We start from the raw sequence: 19,507 nt of genomic DNA on the forward strand, positions 1-19,507 counted from the left end.
CATATATACTGCAAAGTCAGTTCTACATGTTAATCTTCCTCTTATCTTGATCCTCCTTTTGGAAGGTATATCAATCACCGCAATGTTTTCCCACTTCTGCCACACCTTGCATCTATTACACTTGGTAGAAACCTCACTCTGGGTTAGCAATGTTTTACTTCCTCTAGTGGTCATTATATTACTCTTCACCAACTTATCCCTCATTGAGCTTGCCCTTCTAAACTCATCAGAGAAAATTGCCTCCCCTATCACAGGATCATGCTTGAGAAGGTGCCAGTACTTAGTCAATGCAGCCCTTACTTTCTTATGCTGTGCATTGTAATGAATTTTCCCCAGTGCCTACAGTTTCACTCCTCTTCATACCAGAGTACAGTCTCTCTATTGCTCTTACTAGCCCTCATTGATACTGCTGCTAAAATGTAATCTGTGTATACTGTAGCTCTAAATCATTTCTGTATTATACACACGCCTGGCCCTAAATAATTCACCAAATGGTATACTCCTAATCAACGGTGTTGGACGAAAACTCTGTGCGGGCAAGATACTGTTTTCTGCAGTAGGCTTCCTAAACAGCACTTCAACTAGGGTCTGCCCCGTCACTTTTTATCAGGACATCTAAGAATTCCATCTCTGTTGAAATTAGTTTACTAGTAAACCTTAGATTTAAATCATTATCATCAATTTTCTCTACAATTGCTTCAGCCTCTGCCATGCTACCACTCCAAATAATCAAAAGATCATGAATAAAATGTACCCACAATATAATATTGCTAGCCCATTATGCCATGTCAGTACATCCAATCACCTGCTCTTCCCACCAACATATATGCAAATTGCTGTATCGTTACACTGCTGATACATCTAACCATTAAATAAAAAGATATTGTTAGACAAATACCATTCTATCATATTATAAAGTAGGTGAATCTGTGAAAGGATCATTAACGGTGCAGTGGCCTGAGTAATTGGCGGCACCAGTCTGAAACCCTTGGCCGCCTTCCAGATGGAACACCCCATAGGTACAGGGTCCAGCCCTGCCCTTGTGTGCCCTGACTGGCAGAGTGGTCTGGGCCGCTGGGTTGTTTGGGTGAGGACCGGATGCAGGGTTGGCTCCTCCACCAGGGAGGACCCAACCAATGTACTCATATGGGACAGGGGCAGGGGGTGACCCCAGCCCCAGCCCCTCTGGGAGGGGCACCTTCCGAGATGATGAAACCCATGCTCACCCAGCATATCAGTGCCTCCCTGGGCTTGGACCACCTTTGAAGGCTCTGCCGCCCATGGCCCTCCTGTACCCGATCCCAGCCTGACCAGGTTTAGGGTGACCGAGGAAAGCCCCTTCTCAGGCGGCAGGGCAGCCTGGAAGAGAAGGAGCTGGGACCGCGAGGGGACCTGGATCCTCATAAATTTTATTGATCTTGCCCTTATTGCACTAACGCGGTCATGGTGGTGAATGCTGGTATACAATGAAGTCAGGTCTAGTGACATAAGAAGCATATCTCATCCCGATTTACATAACAAATTATTTGCAAGAAATCTGGAAAAACACTAAGAGACTCAATACTCACTCGGGGGAGTTTGTTGCATCATCGAGCGTCCCCCGACTTTCCACCCACTAAAGTCTACCTCCGGTTGTTTGTTGGTTGTCGGTGCTTGGTTAAAACACACCTGCCTGCGAATGTATGAAATACTTCTTTCTTCTCCATATACGTGAGGCCGAGTTGGTGCTCCAGTAACAGTGATATCTAACATTTTTATTTCCAAACAAAGGCTCAGGAATCCAAATCAACTCATTTCGGCTGAAACACTAGCCTTCTTCATAATAACAAAACGCTGTTCCAATTCAGTTTATATGTAATTTCTATGTCTAATGCATATCCCTCCCCTCCCCTCAGTGCTCTGAACAAAGACAAAGGACCAGTGGTGTCACTATACCAGGACCTCTATCTTGGAATGTATTTTATAAAGTTCAAAAATAATATATAATCAAAATTTACCATGAAGCGCACAACTTATAAATGCATGGACTAATCTTTTAAAAAATGAATGCAATCATTGTCTGTTGCGTTCCCACAGCTCCAAATTAATAAAAAACGCAACTGAGTTTTGATACATTTACATGCTACATAAACCAGTTTGCCTCTACAATTACTGCTAGGCAACAATTACATTCCATCTTGCTATTATCAAAGAACATTTCTCGTATTTACTCCTTATACAGAAACTTTATTACGCAGGGAAAACATCAGTGGAATTGCCATATTCTAATGTCAAATCTCCTTTCATTCCTTTAATCAATTCTGTATATATATGCAAATAAAGGGGCAAAAAAAGAAGCAAATGACTCTGGGTAGTTCTCAAGTTTAGGTGGAAGGCAGCTCCAGTACAGAGCACCCTCAACACCAGTGGCACTCTAAATGTTCTCACCTCAAATGTCTTCTTTTCTATCAAAGTCTTTAATTATACGATTAGCACAGTGCCATCCATGCCGAGATAGAAAGGGACAAAGTATTTTGCCATTTCCACAGCAAAGTCTTTAAGCATAGGATTAGCACAGTGCTATCCAAGCAGAGTTGTAAAATGACCAATGCCTGTTACCACTCCAGGCACAGTATTACAGCTTTGGATTGGTAAAATACCATCCAAGCCAACCTGAAATGAATAAAAGGAACCCCTGACATGTGTTTCGATCTTATTAGAACTCTTCAGATATATATATACATATATATCACAGCTCCATCCAAAAGGATATGATAAACCAATATTTATTAAACGCAGTCATCTCAGACATGTTTCGGCGTGATGCCTTTTTCAATGACTAAACTGCTAAAATATGTCCTCCGGTGTCTAATTGGCTCATGAGCCATGTCAAAGAAAATATAGGAGGCCCCCTATTTTAGAGGTCTGGGACCAGGGGAATCAAGTAAGAAAAATTAGAAATGTCCCAAAAGTCTAATCCTGTCATGGAAATGATCTAAAGGGAATTAATACCTGTTGCAATCATTTAATGGTGAAACCGCCACCTGCACATGTGTAAGATACCTCAACTAAATAACAATTTGCAATTTCATCACCTACTAAAAGGTTATAACTATTTGGACGAGTGACAGCCTAAACATTTTTTGTTAAAAAATAATTTTTATGACAAAACTAATATATGAAATTAAAACATGAATTTATTACACTTCATAGGTATTTAAAAACATTTTTCAGACATACAGTTATTAAACAATACATACAGCATAACTATAAAAAATACAGTGTTAGACAATAAATTAAAAATTGTTCTTGAGAACAACCGTCGACGCGGCGTTTCGGTTAAAAACCTTCTTCAGGACAGTTCTCAAATAAAATGTAAATGTATATCTCTCTTAGGTTTTCCTTCTGAGGTCATGAATCAAGGAAGGTGTCCTAGTATGGGTACACCACCAAATACCCCACTTGTTCAGATTGGGTGTATTTGTAATTGATAATATCTTGCTTTAAGATATTTTAATTGTGCACTGTGTCGGAGGGGCCACCGGTTAGCTTTGTGTTGATCTCCTTTTACAAATATAAGGAATTAGTCAATCGCTGCAGCCACGTGCTAGATGTGCTCCGTCAGCTAGTTCTGTTTATGAGATAGTCCTCACGATATCTTGATTAAAATAGTCGGCCTCCCTGCTCCTCCGATCACAGCGTCACGGGGTTCTGTTTGTTACAGGTGATGAAATTTCATGAGCCATGTCATCACCTCTCATTGGTGGGCTCACAGCCAATGGGAGGGCTATAGTTCTTATTGCTGCTATTCCCCAGCTGTGTTGTGTCCCGGCCTCCGCCTTGTACCGACGATCTCATAAATCAAAATTCCTCTGCGATGGGCCGATTACTGTAACACCGCAAAGGCCTTAGACACACCGCTGGCTGTTTCCTAAATGCGGTCCCCCCATTGGAGGCCAAAGTTCTCATAACACCAGTAGGGCCCCTCGCCAGCCGCTGGATGTAACAAGTGCCTTGCCTGCAGGTGTCGGTCAAATGGCTCGGCGACCTCGGGCTTGTATAGCTCGTTGCCTTTGTGGTCAGCACGGCCGTCACATCAGCGGCAGTTCATGAGGTTTGTTAAATGTGCAGCTCCAAGTCCCACCATAACCGCTTTTTTAACTCCTAGGGCAGGTGCATCACGATAGAGGATAGGTTCTCCCTTCTAACATCACAGCTCCATCCAAAAGGATATGATGCACTCACGGGGTTTAAACCAATATTCATTAAACGCAGTCATCTCAGACATGTTTCGGTGTGATGCCTTTTTCAATTATTAAGCTGCTAAAATATGTCCTCCGGTGTTGGATTGGCTTATGAGCTGTGTCATCACCTCTCATTGCCGGGCACACAGCCAATGGGAGGGCTATAGTTCGTATTGCTGCTATTCCCCAGCTGCGTTGTGTCCCGGCCTCCGCCTTGTACCGACGTTCCGATAAATCAAAATTCTTCCGTGATGGCAAATTTCATTAAGCCCCGATAGGCTGATTACGGTAACACTACAAAGGCCCTAGACACACCGCTGGCTGTTTTCTTCATGCAGTCCCCCCATTGGAGGCCAAAGTTCTTATATCACCAGTAGGGCCCCTCGCCAGCCACTGGATGTAACAAGTGACTTGCCTGCAGGCATCGGTCAAATGGTTCGGCCTCCTCTGGCTTGTATAGCTCGTTGCCTTTGTGGTCAGCAGGGCCGTCACATCAGCGGCGGTTCATGCGTTTTTTTAAATCTGCAGCTCCAAGTCCCACCATAACCGCTTTTTGAACTCCTAGGGCAGGTGAATCATGATAGAGGGTGGGTTCTCCCTTCTAACATCACAGCTCCATCCAAAAGGATATGATGCACTCACTGGGTTTAAACCAATATTGAATAAACGCAGTCATCTCAGACATGTTTCGGCGTGATGCCTTTTTCAATGATTAAACTGCTAAAATATGTCCTCCGGTGTCGAATTGGCTTATTAGCCGTGTCATCACCTCTCATTTATATATATATAAACAGTGAGGCACCCCACCTCCTCCATTGGCTAACTTTGCTTTGCTTGATGGTATGCTGTCTCCCAACTAAAATTGTCTCCACATGTTTTTGCCAAAGGTTTTGAGTTTGAAGGGCATTGTGGGTAAGAAAAGGTTGGGTGATCCATGCAAGTCAGTTCACCATTGACTCTCCTTGGTGTTTAGTTTTCAGAAATGATGGGGTTGGTAGCAACTTCACTAGGGCCTAAATTCTACAATTTCCCACATTGCAAGCAAGCACTGATTTTGCTGGGTGGAAACTGATGACTCCAGCTCGTGTTCTGAGGTGTATTTTGTCACGGGTGCTAGGCACAGCCACATAAGTGGGGTAGTGTTTTTATTTGGAGACAGGTGGAATCTAGGACCAATTGTTTTTTCTGCATTTTTGGCTTCCAAAAGTAATCTAATGTGCAAGAAGACCCACATTTTAGTTGTACAAATAACCAATGTTTCTAAACTCAGTATCTTATGAACATTTCAGAAATACATACTGATTTTTCATTTATTAGTTTAGACCATATTAATTCCTGCATGGTCGGTACACAATGAAAAATCATTATAAACTGAGGCTCAGTTGTTGGCTCTGGGTTTTGCATGTTTTATTTGAAACCCTATATAGTCTTGCGACCATAGGGGGTCTGATGGATGTAATATTGTATTGCTTGTGTACATCAGCCATCATTGCAAAAAATTACAGATGAAAATGATATCATCACTAGCTATTTTTCTACTCTCATTATTTTTCTTATTTCAAAGATTAGTTTATTTGGGTAAACATGCAGGGATCCACACAAATGACCCCTTGTTGAATTTAAAATTGTGTCTACTTTTCAGAAATGTATACCCTCTGGAATAACCGATGAGTGTCCCACCTTTTTCCACCTCAAACTGCAAATAGTTGGAAACCACAAAGTTAGGGAAAATGGACTGCCTCTTAGAAAAATATAAAAACAGTTTTTGCTCTGCTTATTCCTGAAAGCTAGAAAGATGGTGACGGTAGAACAGCAATTTTAGACAGCAAACCCTTGCCATTTTCAGAAAAAAACGACACTTTTATGCACAGCACGTTTTTCCCAGTTTTAAAACAATAGCTATATTTTGGCTATTTTCTCAATTTTCTGTGAATCTACACCGTAGGGTACCTTTAGATTCTCCAGGATTTTGGGGAAAAAGGGTACACATTTTGCATGGATATCTTATGTGGATAAAATGTTATGAAGACATAAGCATGAAGTAACCCAAGAAACAAAATAGAGCTCAGTATTGGTGTGGGAAAGGTTAATCATTTAAGGCATTAAAGTTCTGCACTAAATTAATTTTTATTACGGCAATGCAAGAAAAAAATTGTTGGGAGGTTTGATAATAAATCTTTCTCCTAACTCTTTTCTGGTGAAAACCAAGCACAGACTTTCCTGAGCTGCAATTGTACATTACTTAATTTGTCATGGATTTATTAATGGGGTCATATCACGTTACTTAAAACCATTGATCTGTTTAAAATTTGCTCTAAGCACATTACTATATATCTGTGCCTTGAAATTGTCTCATCAGTGGACCCTCAATAAGCCTTTCAGAGACAATTGAGTGAATGTAGTAAATGAGGTACGCTTTAGAATGCCTGACCTATCAAAGAAGCAAAGGAGGTAGGCAGACGTTTTTGCAGTGTCATGGACCAGACTAGTTTGCAAATTTGAAATCCATGCAGAGATTTGCAAAATCTCGCTACTATTTTATATTTGACTCTAAAACACACAAGAAAACAGTAAACATTACAAAGAGTGGTGATAGTGTGTCTTCTAAGATAAACATCCATCCTTGAATTTGAGGAGATGTCATTAGCGCAAGTTGTAGGCTGCAGTCAAATACTTAGAACTCTCCAGGGACAATTGATTTCTCTGGATGGTGATGTTTGAAAGTGATGAGTTGTACTACTTTCCTTAAATTCCAGCAAGCAAAGTGAGTGAGGCTACTTCTTGTAGGAGACTGTGGTGAAATATTACATTTTAAAGCACACTATTTACATAACTTTGCTCAAAACCCACAATGTTTACATAACTTTGCTCAAAACCCACATGCTCTAACAGGGTGCTTGTTAAATACTTATGTACTTTCATGGTGTGACGAGATAATGAAGCCTGATGCTCAAAATGTGTAGGGGGGTGATACCTGAATGTGGACACCTATCTCCTCTGAGCCAGGGCCAACATTTTGTAATTACTGCACCCTTATGCCAGGATTTACATACACTATACCAGTGCCAGAATTATTCCATTGATGCTACCCATATGTCAGAAATTATCACTAGTCCCTCACAGACAGTATTTGGGCAATATTGCCTGCCCCTCCCTAATGTTCTGTGGTTGTGTCCGTAATGCCAAGAATTACTTTCAGTATGCCAGTGCCTACAACTTGCAACAGGTAACCTATATACTAAGAATTACCTCTAGTTGGCCAGTGCCAGCTTTCTGCCACCAAGGCTCTAATGCTAATGCTAAGAATTACATCCAATATGCCAGCATCAGCATTTTGCTGTCAGTGTCTATTATGCAGAGAATAACCTCAAATGCGTCAGCATGAACATTTTGCCATGGGCGCCCTTTATGCCAAGGATTGCCTCCACTATACCAGCATTTTGCAATGGCAGTCTCTTACATGGCAGTGGTGGTTGACTCACAAGCTTACCACAAGCACATGCTCTTAACACACTGTGGTAGGGGATGCCACCTAGCACATCATTAGCACTGCACCACCTCCTTTCGGACACGCACCTCCTAAAATTGGCAACAGACTTTTTCTGGTCGATGCTTGGATTGGAGTGACGAAAACAGCGTTACTGCTGTCATTGAAGAAGGTTGCCACAAAAAATAAAAATATAATAGTGCTGGTCTCTCAAAGTACCATTGGCAGTCTCAGGACATACTAGATTAAGAGCACAGGGCAGTATTGAGCCTAGTACGCTCCTTCTGATGGGAAGAAAAACCAGAGTCCTGAAATTCAGGAGAAGAACATAGACTATGGATATTACAGGCACAATCTCAGCCTGACTCAGTTGATGCTTAACTGCCGCCCAGACAGGGCCATAGCCACGGTGGGGAGCCTGAAGGTGCCGGGCACCCTCAACAAAAATGCCTGTCCTCCCCCACCTCCCAAATGCAACTGCAAGCATGTCAGAGATTACAATATTTACGGGACTAGTGAGGTCCTCTCAGAGGCAGCAGTCCTAAAAAACTTGAAATCAATCAACAGGCCTCACTTTTTACACAGATGCCTTTTGCTTTTGCTGAGGATTTAGGAGCGAGAAACTGCCTGCAGTGAAAATGCCGCTAGAGTCCCGGTCAGAGGCTTTTGGATAGGGAAATCAGCAACATTGTAATAATTTTTCATAAGGTGGCGGGAGGAAGCAAACTTCTGGCCCTATCTGCCATGCCCCCAGCAAAACAGGAACATTTCTCTTCAGTATGCAGTTCCTCTTGGAACTACACAGTGCAAGACACACAGGATTAAATTGAAGATCAGGTGAGGTATTGATTCTGTTTTATAGTTTGACACATCAAATTAAATCATACTCATTCTATATGTTCAAAGTAGCATTAGTTTAGGCAGTGAATAAACAGTCACACTCAGCTCAGGTTGCATGATATTTATATATGGGGGCTGAGCAGGGTAGGTCTGTCCTATGAGGCAATCTAGCTCCAGGAGGCGGGAGGACTGATCTGACACGTCAATGGGTTGGATATTTTTGGCTGTTTGTGGTCTGTTTATGGTTCGGAGGGCTGTTTTTAGGTCTCGGCAACGAGAACTATTGTCGCCGAGTAAGCTCGCAAGGGAGTACAAAGCGGTGCACGAGCCGACCAGGGTCTGTGGACACGCACACACAAAGGCAGGCAGGCAGGCACACACCAGACACACACAGACAGACACACGCACGCACACACACACACACACACACACCCTCCCTCTCTGCCCACTCCCTCTCTGCCGCCCCCCCCCTCTACCCCCACTCACCGGGCTCTTTCCCTCGCAGTGGGTCAGTCACGGCAGCAGGCAGGCTTGGTGTCTTCTCCGGCGATCTTCAGCTGATGTGCACGCTCACGCTGCGTCTCCTGCGCGCCCACCACGCTGTTTCGCGCCCGTTGATCCTCAGCTTGTGATTACTACTCCTTCTAACCCGGATTCTAAATTACTATTTCTTGGTTCTCTAACTCCACTCTGTTGATTCGTAACAAACTGATATTCAGCACATTTCACAGTCTCGCTTTTGCTTCTCATAAATACAATAAGATTATTTTAAGCAATGTCTACCCTTCTTTTGGTTCTGTGCCTATTATGCTTCGGACTATAGAGTTTTAGAAAGTGTGGTGGAAGATTCCATGATATCAGTGGTGTGCACAGTGCAGAGTGAGTGTGCAGAGTGCAGAGTAGTGAGTGCAGAGTAGTGAGTGCAGAGTGTGAGTGCAGAGTGTGAGTGCAGAGTGTGAGTGCAGAGTGTGAGTGCAGAGTAGTGAGTGCAGAGTAGTGAGTGCAGAGTGTGAGTGCAGAGTGAGTGGGCAGAGAGAGTGTGCAGAGTAGTGAGTGCAGAGTGAGTGTGCAGAGTAGTGAGTGCAGAGTAGTGAGTGCAGAGGAGTGAGTGTGCAGAGTAGTGAGTGCGCAGAGTAGTGAGTGCGCAGAGTAGTGAGTGCAGAGTAGTGAGTGCAGAGTAGTGAGTGCAGAGTAGTGAGTGCAGAGTAGTGAGTGCAGAGTAGTGAGTAGTGAGTGCAGAGTAGTGAGTGCAGAGTAGTGAGTGCAGAGTAGTGAGTGCAGAGTAGTGAATGCAGAGTAGTGAGTAGTGAGTAGTGAGTGCAGAGTAGTGAGTAGTGAGTGCAGAGTGCAGAGTAGTGAGTGCAGAGTGCAGAGTAGTGAGTGCAGAGTGCAGAGTGCAGAGTAGTGAGTGCAGAGTAGTGAGTGTAGAGTAGTGAGTGCAGAGTGCAGAGTAGTGAGTGCAGAGTGCAGAGTAGTGAGTGCAGAGTAGTGAGTACAGAGTAGTGAGTGCAGAGTAGTGAGTGCAGAGTAGTGAGTGCAGAGTAGTGAGTGCAGAGTAGTGAGTGCAGAGTAGTGAGTGCAGTGCAGTGCAGGTATGTGCAGTGCAGTGCAGGTATGTGCAGTGCAGTGCAGGTATGTGCAGTGCAGTGCAGGTGAGTGCAGTGCAGGTGAGTGCAGTGCAGGTGAGTGCAGTGCAGTGCAGGTGAGTGCAGTGCAGTGCAGGTGAGTGCAGTGCAGTGCAGGTGAGTACAGTGCAGTGAAGGTGAGTGCAGTGCAGGTGAGTGCAGTGCAGGTGAGTGCAGTGCGTGCAGTGCAGGTGAGTGCAGGTGCGTGCAGTGCAGGTGAGTGCAGTGCAGTGCAGTGCAGGTGAGTGCAGTGCAGTGCAGGTGAGTGCAGTGCAGTGCAGTGCAGGTGAGTGCAGTGCAGGTGAGTGCAGTGCAGGTGAGTGCAGTGCAGGTGAGTGCAGTGCAGTGCAGGTGAGTGCAGTGCAGGTGAGTGCAGTGCAGGTGAGTGCAGTGCAGTGCAGGTGAGTGCAGTGCAGGTGAGTGCAGTGCAGGTGAGTGCAGTGCAGGTGAGTGCAGTGCAGTGCAGTGCAGTATAGTGCAGGCGAGTGCAGTGCAGGCGAGTGCAGTGCAGGCGAGTGCAGTGCAGGCGAGTGCAGTGTGTGCAGTGCAGGTGAGTGCAGTGCAGTGCAGGTGAGTGCAGTGCAGGTGAGTGCAGTGCAGGTGAGTGCAGTGCAGGTGAGTGCAGTGCAGTGCAGGTCAGTGCAGTGCAGGTGAGAGCAGTGCAGTTCAGGTGAGTGCAGTGCAGTGCAGGTGAGTGCAGTGCAGGTGAGTGCAGTGCAGGTGAGTGCAGTGCAGGTGAGTGCAGTGCAGGTGAGTGCAGTGCAGTGCAGGTGAGTGCAGTGCAGGTGAGTGCAGTGCAGGTGAGTGCAGTGCAGTGCAGGTGAGTGCAGTGCAGGTGAGTGCAGTGCAGTGCAGGTGAGTGCAGTGCAGGTGAGTGCAGTGCAGTGCAGGTGAGTGCAGTGCAGGTGAGTGCAGTGCAGGTGAGTGCAGTGCAGTGCAGGTGAGTGCAGTGCAGTGCAGGTGAGTGCAGTGCAGGTGAGTGCAGTGCAGGTGAGTGCAGTGCAGATGAGTGCAGGTGAGTGCAGTGCAGTGCAGGTGAGTGCAGTGCAGGTGAGTGCAGTGCAGTGCAAGTGAGTGCAGTGCAGGTGAGTGCAGGTGAGTGCAGTGCAATGCAGGTGAGTGCAGTGCAGGTGAGTGCAGGTGAGTGCAGTGCAGTGCAGGTGAGTGCAGTGCAGGTGAGTGCAGTGCAGGTGAGTGCAGGTGAGTGCAGTGCAGGTGAGTGCAGTGCAGTGCAGGTGAGTGCAGTGCAGTGCAGGTGAGTGCAGTGCAGGTGAGTGCAGTGCAGTGCAGGTGAGTGCAGTGCAGGTGAGTGCAGTGCAGGTGAGTGCAGTGCAGGTGAGTGCAGGTGAGTGCAGTGCAGTGCAGGTGAGTGCAGTGCAGTGCAGGTGAGTGCAGTGCAGTGCAGGTGAGTGCAGTGCAGGTGAGTGCAGTTGAGTGCAGTTGAGTGCAGTGCAGTGCGGTGCAGGTGAGTGCAGTTGAGTGCAGTGCAGTGCAGGTGTGTGCAGTTGAGTGCAGTGCAGGTGAGTGCAGGTGAGTGCAGTGCAGTGCTGGTGAGTGCAGTTGAGTGCAGTTGAGTGCAGTGCAGGTGAGTGCAGTTGAGTGCAGAGTGGTGTGTATTGACAATGTAAATGACAATGCCATTTATTTATGATTTAAAGAAAAAAAAATGTCATGAGCAATGCCAATAGCTCTACCTTTAATGATGCCGAGACCATTGCATTGTAAATGCTTGTTTACAGTTGCTTTCCATGACATTACGACAACCATTGCCTGCAGCAAGCACAAATGCATGCGTCGTGCATATCTTGCAAAACAGCCACAGAGCGTGTCTCTTTCAGCAAGCTCAAAACTAATCTGATTTACAAATGTGAGGTTTTCTATTTAATTCGCGAATGAGGCTATGTTTATTTTGGTTTTCAAGCCTATTTTCTGTCACAGTCCAACCCTGCGGCTGAGAAGGGCGACAGAAGTTCTTTCTTTTGTAATCCCATGATCGTGACCTCAAAACTGTTAAAATAGGAAAGCAGGTCTTGGGAAGTGAGTCAAATAGCGAGGAAACAAAATTATTTTTGCATTATTTTGAGAGAATTGATAGGTGAGATAGGTTTCTTGTAGTGCTGCAGTAAATATGTTTCTTAGGGCCCGATGTAGGTAAAACTTATTTACCGATTCTTAATTACCGAATTTTACCGATTCGGTAATTAAGAATCGGTAAATATGAAGGGTGGACATGTAGGTCCATCCAGATGTGTTTTTTACCGAATCGGTAAATATCTGTATTTACCGATTCGGTAAATACCGACCGGTAATGCTCCATTCATTCCTATGGGCTTTGAAGCCCATAGGAATGAATGGGGCATTACCGGTCGGTATTAACCGAATCGGTAAATACAGATTTTGACAAGGGTGCAGGGGGTGTCACTTTGACACCCTCTAGCACCCCCAAAAAAGGTTCAGGGGCCATGTGGCAGGCATACCTGCCCTAAGGGCAGGTCTGCCTGTCATATGGCACAGGTGTGCATGCACACATGTGCATGCACACCTGAATCGGTATTTTACCATCAAATATATTTGATGGTAAAATACAGATTCGGTAAGGGATGTGGGACTCAGAAGAGTCCCACCTACATATCAAAAATATCGAATAGGTAAAAATACCGATTCGGTATTTTACAGATTCGGTAAATTTACCGATCGGTAAATTTACCGAATCTGTAAAATATGTGGCCCTACATACCATTTTGTTAATACCGGTCGCTAACGGCCGAAAATACCGATTTTCGGCCGTTACCGACCGACCTACATCGGGCCCTAAACCCCTAGCAATTTGAGTCTCTCTTTGTTTGTTCCGGAAGAGACCAAACTACCTGACATGACTTCTTCTCTTTGAAGAAGGAATCCTCCACTCTCAGTCTTAGAAAAAATGTTTGCTGATTCCAACAGCTTATCGTAGCATAGAAAGTCATGCTCTTATGTCTTTATAGGTGTGCAGAACAAGGTTTACGTGATTGGTGTTATGGAGTTAGTGAACTTAATGAAAAGCAACTTTCAGTATTTTTCAGAGGGCAGCATTAAGAGTTTGTGGGTAGAGACATGCATTACACTGCTTGCAACGGAAGGGGGCAGGGACAGCAATGTCAACTTCAGGAAATAAAAATGGTGGCCTGGTACCAGCACTAAGCAGCACTAATGGCAGGGTCAACATCTGTATATTGTATTGTGGTGTTATAGCGCTTCATACCCTTAACAAGGTGACAACCGACGTGCATAGTTGTGTCTAAATATATGTCCACTGATACATATGCTGGTGGGTGGGTGAGTGTGTGTGATGGATGTGGGTAAGGGAAACTGTCTTTCTATTCCCAACTTAAGACAGAAATACGCTACCAGTTTTGTTGAATCCATAATTTTTAAGCAAAAGCACCTTTCTCCACTTTGACAAAAACCTCCAGTTCAATGTGAATTAATGGGGCATTTCCATGACTTTTTTGGTACATCTCCTATTCCAACATGTTGATGTGTATGGTACTTTGTTCACTATGACAGATATTGCTGCCCAGCTCACTGGTATGCCTGTTTATTGGATGAAGGAGTAATTAAATCACAAGAAACTTTGGCCATTGATGATGCCCATAATCTTCCAGTGCCCGGCCTGGCACAGAAACCTTGTAAGTTGAAGGGGGATTCTTTAATACAGCACTGGAAGCAGGATTATGTTAAAGTGACTGTCTTCCTCAGCTATCGCATTCTCTTTCCTGGATGCAAGAAGAAATCTGCCTTGCACCGCAATTCGTATGCAGGAGAACAAAAGATGATCTGATGAAAAACCATATGAGATAAATGTTAGCAGCTCTCAAGTTGAGTCAGGAATTAATTTTAGAGCATCAGGACAAAACTGGGGTTTTTGGATCAAGCTTTCAGTGACTGTGCTAGGGCTCAATAGCAGGGGCATAGCAGAGGCCCCCACAGCCCCCAGGCTTTCTTGTTTTGGTGGGAGACCCCTCACCCTCTGAGCCATGCCATTGCAGAATGCATGCAATTGCATGGAATGAGAAATAGTCAAATGCTCTAAAAAAGCCACACAAGCAGGCCCCTGCAGTGTAAGGGGGGGGGGGCAACCATTCAGATGGCCTCCATTGAGCCCAAGATCAATGAATATATGTGCGATCTGGGAGACACTGGGGGTCCTTTATCACATTCTACAAGGGGGGCATCATTTTGTGTTACATCATTGCCCAGTAGTTGTATATTTTTAACTAATAAACCACCACTTCACTGCAGCTAATTGTGAGCAACATGCACACATTTTCTTTAAATGAAGATGGGACTTTGGTACCAATACCACCCAAGCACCTCTCCCCATTTAGGCCTGACACTTCTTGAAGCAGGAACGGTGGTCCAGGACAATCAGTAATATGGTCGCAGCTTCCTGCCTGGATCTGGTATTTGCAAAGTTGCATTTACATTTGGATTTAAAACCTCTGTTAAAAACAAATCGGAACTTTCAAGTCAACCTCTGAAATACAAGCGACCTATCACTGTGCGTATTACATTGAATCCTGTTTCTAGTAGATTGATGTGTATTAAATATTAAGGACTACAAATATCAGAATACAAAGGAAAACAGGAATAGAAAAGCTACTACAACAAACAAAGAACAACTTAAACCAACAGTGCATGAATGTGGAATTCTGAAGATTCAGAAAAAACTGAAGTCTTCAATGTATTGGTACTTATGTTCAAACCTATTTGGACACCCGTAAGGTGCTGTACATTGTACAATTGTGCATTGTATATTGCACAACACTGCCAGTTTGCAAAGTTGAGAGTGACTTGGCAAGAAAATATTTGGGAGCTGGCTTTTATTTTAAAACAGTATGCTCTGCAAGCTTCGCATCTAGCTCATCAACCTGACGAGAGATAGAACATTTGGCCCCTAGAATCAGCTATGAAATGGATAAAGATTATTGCATTCAATTGAAGTATTATAAAGCGCTTGCAGAAAATATAGAATTTAAAACCTATGCTCCCTATTTACGATTTCGACTAGAGCATGGGGTAAGGCGCTGTATTCTGCTTTTACGTTTGGGTATACTCCCTTTAGCAACATTCTTAGCTAGCTGGGACGGTACAAATAACTCTAAAGGCATATGTGAATTGTGTAAAGGTGGTTCACAAGATTTGCTTCACTTTTTATTAATCTGTCCTAATGCGAGTGTGGTAGAGGCTCGACGACAATATATAACGCCAATTCAATTAAAGTATAATGCTATCTTGGCCCATGATCTAATGATGTTGTGTAATTTCATTACAAGACCGGGGCTACCATTATGCATATACTTTTAATGCAGACCCAAGCAGCCGCATACATCACAAAGCAAAGTTCATATTAGAACGTTAGAAAACAAATAAAAGGCATGAGTACTAGGCATCAGCCTCTTTTAAATCTGGCTCCAAGCAGATAAGTTCTCTACAATCCTTTTTAACTTACTGTTTATATAACTGTTTCACATATTCATTTTCTTGATATTCTCTGTTATAGGCTAATCATATTGCTAATGTATTATCTTTATTACTGCCTGTATTATTTTCAAGATTATTAGTAATATACTTTACTCGTTTTTCTGTTAATACCTTTGTTGCATTTTACCTTCTTAGATATCACCCCTCATGTTCTTCCGTCGTCACTCTTAGCCTTTTCTCCCCGCTTTCCAATTTGCGGAGACCGGTGTAGATTTCACCCCCCATCCCCCTCCCCGTTGTTTGTTATCGGTAACGGTCTATTTGGTAAACAGGGGAGAGGATCGCCACTCTTAGGCTCCTCTCCCCCATGCTCTCACTCTTCATTTCTTTATAATATGATTTTCAGGAAGGCACGTTAACCGCTTTGACTCTCCCGTCCTCGGAGACCTCTCGAGCAGCATTAGAGGAATTTAACCTGGCAACGCCCGCGTTGTGTACGCGCGTTGCCAGGGAGCTTTCCTCTGAATCACTTGTTTACTGTGGTAACCAGCCCCAGCTGATCGGACGCTCGAGCTAACTTTTCAGTTGCTCGCGTCTTACTATCAGCTGGCGATTTCGGACCTCCTTTATGAAAATAACCTTTCCGCTCCAGATTTAAAAGAGGAACTTAAATATTTATCTTTTAACCTCTCTCTCCCATTCACACTGAGGCACTCTTTTTAAAGGGGGTATTGATCAAATAATACTAACATTATTTAGTCAAACTGTACCCCTACCCCTCCTGCTATCTTTCAGGCCTTATTTAAAAAAAAAAAAAAAAAGGGGATGTAGTAAATAAAAGGATATAATAAATAATATAAAATATATATCCTTATACTTCTCATATTGTAATTTCTGATATAGATTCGGACGAAGGGAATGCCCCCCTACCTAACATAGATGATGAAGCAATTAAAACTATGATTCACAGGAAAATGAGATCTTGCATGTCTTCAACACTGTCCAGGGTTATGGCGTCAAAGCGATCACTTCCTCTGAAGAGGATGATGCTGCAGAATTTCAAAATGACCCTATGACAAAGTGGTTGAAATAAGGGGTAAAAAAAACAAAAAGAGAATTAACATAGAATATACCCCTAAGAGCACTATAACAGGTCATAGTACCTGAGGCTTCATTGGAGGCCCTCGGTCCTCATACGCTTCAGGTGTCCTTAACGGCACAACAATTAAAGGTGTCCCCCCCGCGGCACAACATTTAAAGGTGTCCCCAGCGGCACAAACTATCCAAGTGCTCAAGATGACGATCTCAAATTCTTTCATGATGACAACGATCATGATGATACTTCTGAATTCCCTGATGAATACATACTTGACCTGGATGAACACAACCAGGAATTTGACTCACAGCCCTTTGATGATAATATCCCTTCCTCTTCGAAAGATAGCATCTTGGATCCTCTAGGTGAAGAGATGTTCTCTCCTTTTAACATCAAACATCCCCAGAGCTCTGATTGGATCCCCCACGATCATGATACCAAATTTATTGGCAAATGGATAAGAAATCCTCTGGAGAGACACGTACTCTTTTAAGAGCGGAATGTTCAAGACCCTCTATCGAGGGAAAGATCTGCCAAATGCCTAACCTTGATCCTGAGCTCATAAAATACCTTTTCAAGCTTGGTAGAGATCCTAGAAAGGGTATGGAGAGGTCTCTTAACCTTTGCCAAAACCGGCTCCTTGATGTTTTAGGTCCTCTAGCTAAGATCATGCCGCCGCCGAAGATAGCTATATGAATGGATCTCCTTTAGACACAGATGTGATCCGAGGTTGGAGTCAAAGGGCATTAGTGCTATTAGGCAATGCCAATGCTAGTCTTAACTTCGAAAGGAGAAGGGTTGTCCTTACAAAGATAAGGCCAAAATTGAGTGATCAAGCCGACAAGGAGCCCTCACTAAACCCGAAAGGTTTACTTTTTGGTGAAAACCTAATCAAAACCCTAGGTAAATACGTATCCACCTTTACTGCACTGGACAAGGACCATCTAAATATGAGAAGGGTCTTCAACACCAACAACCTTTTAGGCAGGGCCGGAAGAAGGGGCCAATCTTTCGGCTGATTCAATCGCAGGCCCTACTCGAGGTCAAGGGGTTACGGTGGAAGAGGGTTCCGTTCAAGAGGCTTCAGAGCGAGAGGAGCAACTAACGACACCAACTCTCAAAGTGAGTACTACCCATTATTTACTCCCTTTTTTTTCCCCAAAAGTGGGAGGCAGGCTAAAGTTCTTTATCCAGAACTGGAAACTAATTACTCAGGACCCTTGGGTTATAAACACTGTAAACGGTTTTACTATAGATTTTATAGACACTCCTATTCCAAATTCACTTCCCAGGGAAATGCCCCTTACCTTAAACCAAGAGAAAATAATAGAGGAAGAGATCTCTTCAATGCTTCAGAAAGGCACAATTGTAGAAGTCCCTATGGACTTGCTGACATTCGTAAGTACACTCTTCCTGGTAGAGAAAAAAGACAAGGGGTGGAGGCCCGTCATAAATCTGTGGGAACTCAACAAATACCTTGTTTACAGACACTTCAAGATGGAAGGCATCCATCTTTTGAGAAATCTTTTGTTAGAAGGGGATTGGTTAGTCAAATTAGATCTGAAAGACGCTTACTTTACCATCCCTATGGCCAAAGAACATCAACCCTTCCTTCAATTTATTTGGAAAAACCATCTCTTTCAATTCAAAGCTCTTCCCTTCGGCCTCTCATCAGCCCCTGGTGTTTCAGCAAGATAATGAGGACAGTCGCCTCATCTCTAAGAGAAAAGGTTATTTGTATGATCATATATCTAGACAATATCCTTATTCTGTCTTAGGATCATTCTCAAATTCTTCAAGACCTCAAGACTGTAATAGACCTCTTAGAGAACCTAAGTTTTATTGTAAACTAGGAGAAATCAATTCTATCTCCCTCAAAAACTATGGAATTCCTAGGTTTCACTGTAGACACCAGAAATTACCTTCTCCTACTTCCTCCGAAGAAGATTTCCAAAATCAGGAAAGAGATAAGACATGTCCTGAAACATCAACATCTATCCCTAAGGGAATTAGCCAGACTCGTGGGTCTTCTGTCTTCTTCTATACAAGCTATCTTTCCGGGCCCTCTGAATTATCAAGCCCTTCAATGAATAAAGAGGAGTGCTTTGAGATCAGGCCTGTGGTATGGAGATCGCGTTTCGCTAACCCTGGAGGCCATTTTGGAACTGACCTGGTGGTTAGACAATTTGGGCGCATGGAATGGCAGAGCGATCTTTGGCTCAACACCGGACTTTATTTTAGAATCAGATGTGAGCCTTCATGGCTGGGGTGCCTGTCTCCTAGATAAGAACACTGGAGGGGTCTGTTCTCAAGAAGAATCTTCACACCATATACATTTCTTAGAACTCACAGCAGGTCTTTATGCTCTTATGAGTTTCAAACAATTTCTTAAAGGCAGGTCAGTCATATTAAAAATGGACAACATGTCCGCTTTAGCTTACATAAATCACCTGGGAGGTACCAAATCAGAAGACCTCTCTAACTTAGCCAAGAAACTCTGGATGTTCTGCCTGGAACACAAGATTTCTCTAAAAGCAGAATACCTTACAGGGAAATCGAACCTTTGTGCGGATTGGAACTCCAGATTCCTCTTAGATCATAGCGGCTGGAAACTCAACACCTCTGTGTTCAACTCCCTCAACAACCTTTGGGGTCCCTTCCAAATAGATCTCTTTGCGAGCAGACTGACATTCCTATTGGAGAATTATTACAGATGGATGCCCGACCCGGGTGCTCTAGCAGTGAACGCTTTCCTCCAATCTTGGAAAGGGAT

The sequence above is a fragment of the Lissotriton helveticus genome, chromosome 10, assembly GCF_964261635.1.
Source record: "Lissotriton helveticus chromosome 10, aLisHel1.1, whole genome shotgun sequence".
NCBI lineage: Eukaryota > Metazoa > Chordata > Amphibia > Caudata > Salamandridae > Lissotriton > Lissotriton helveticus.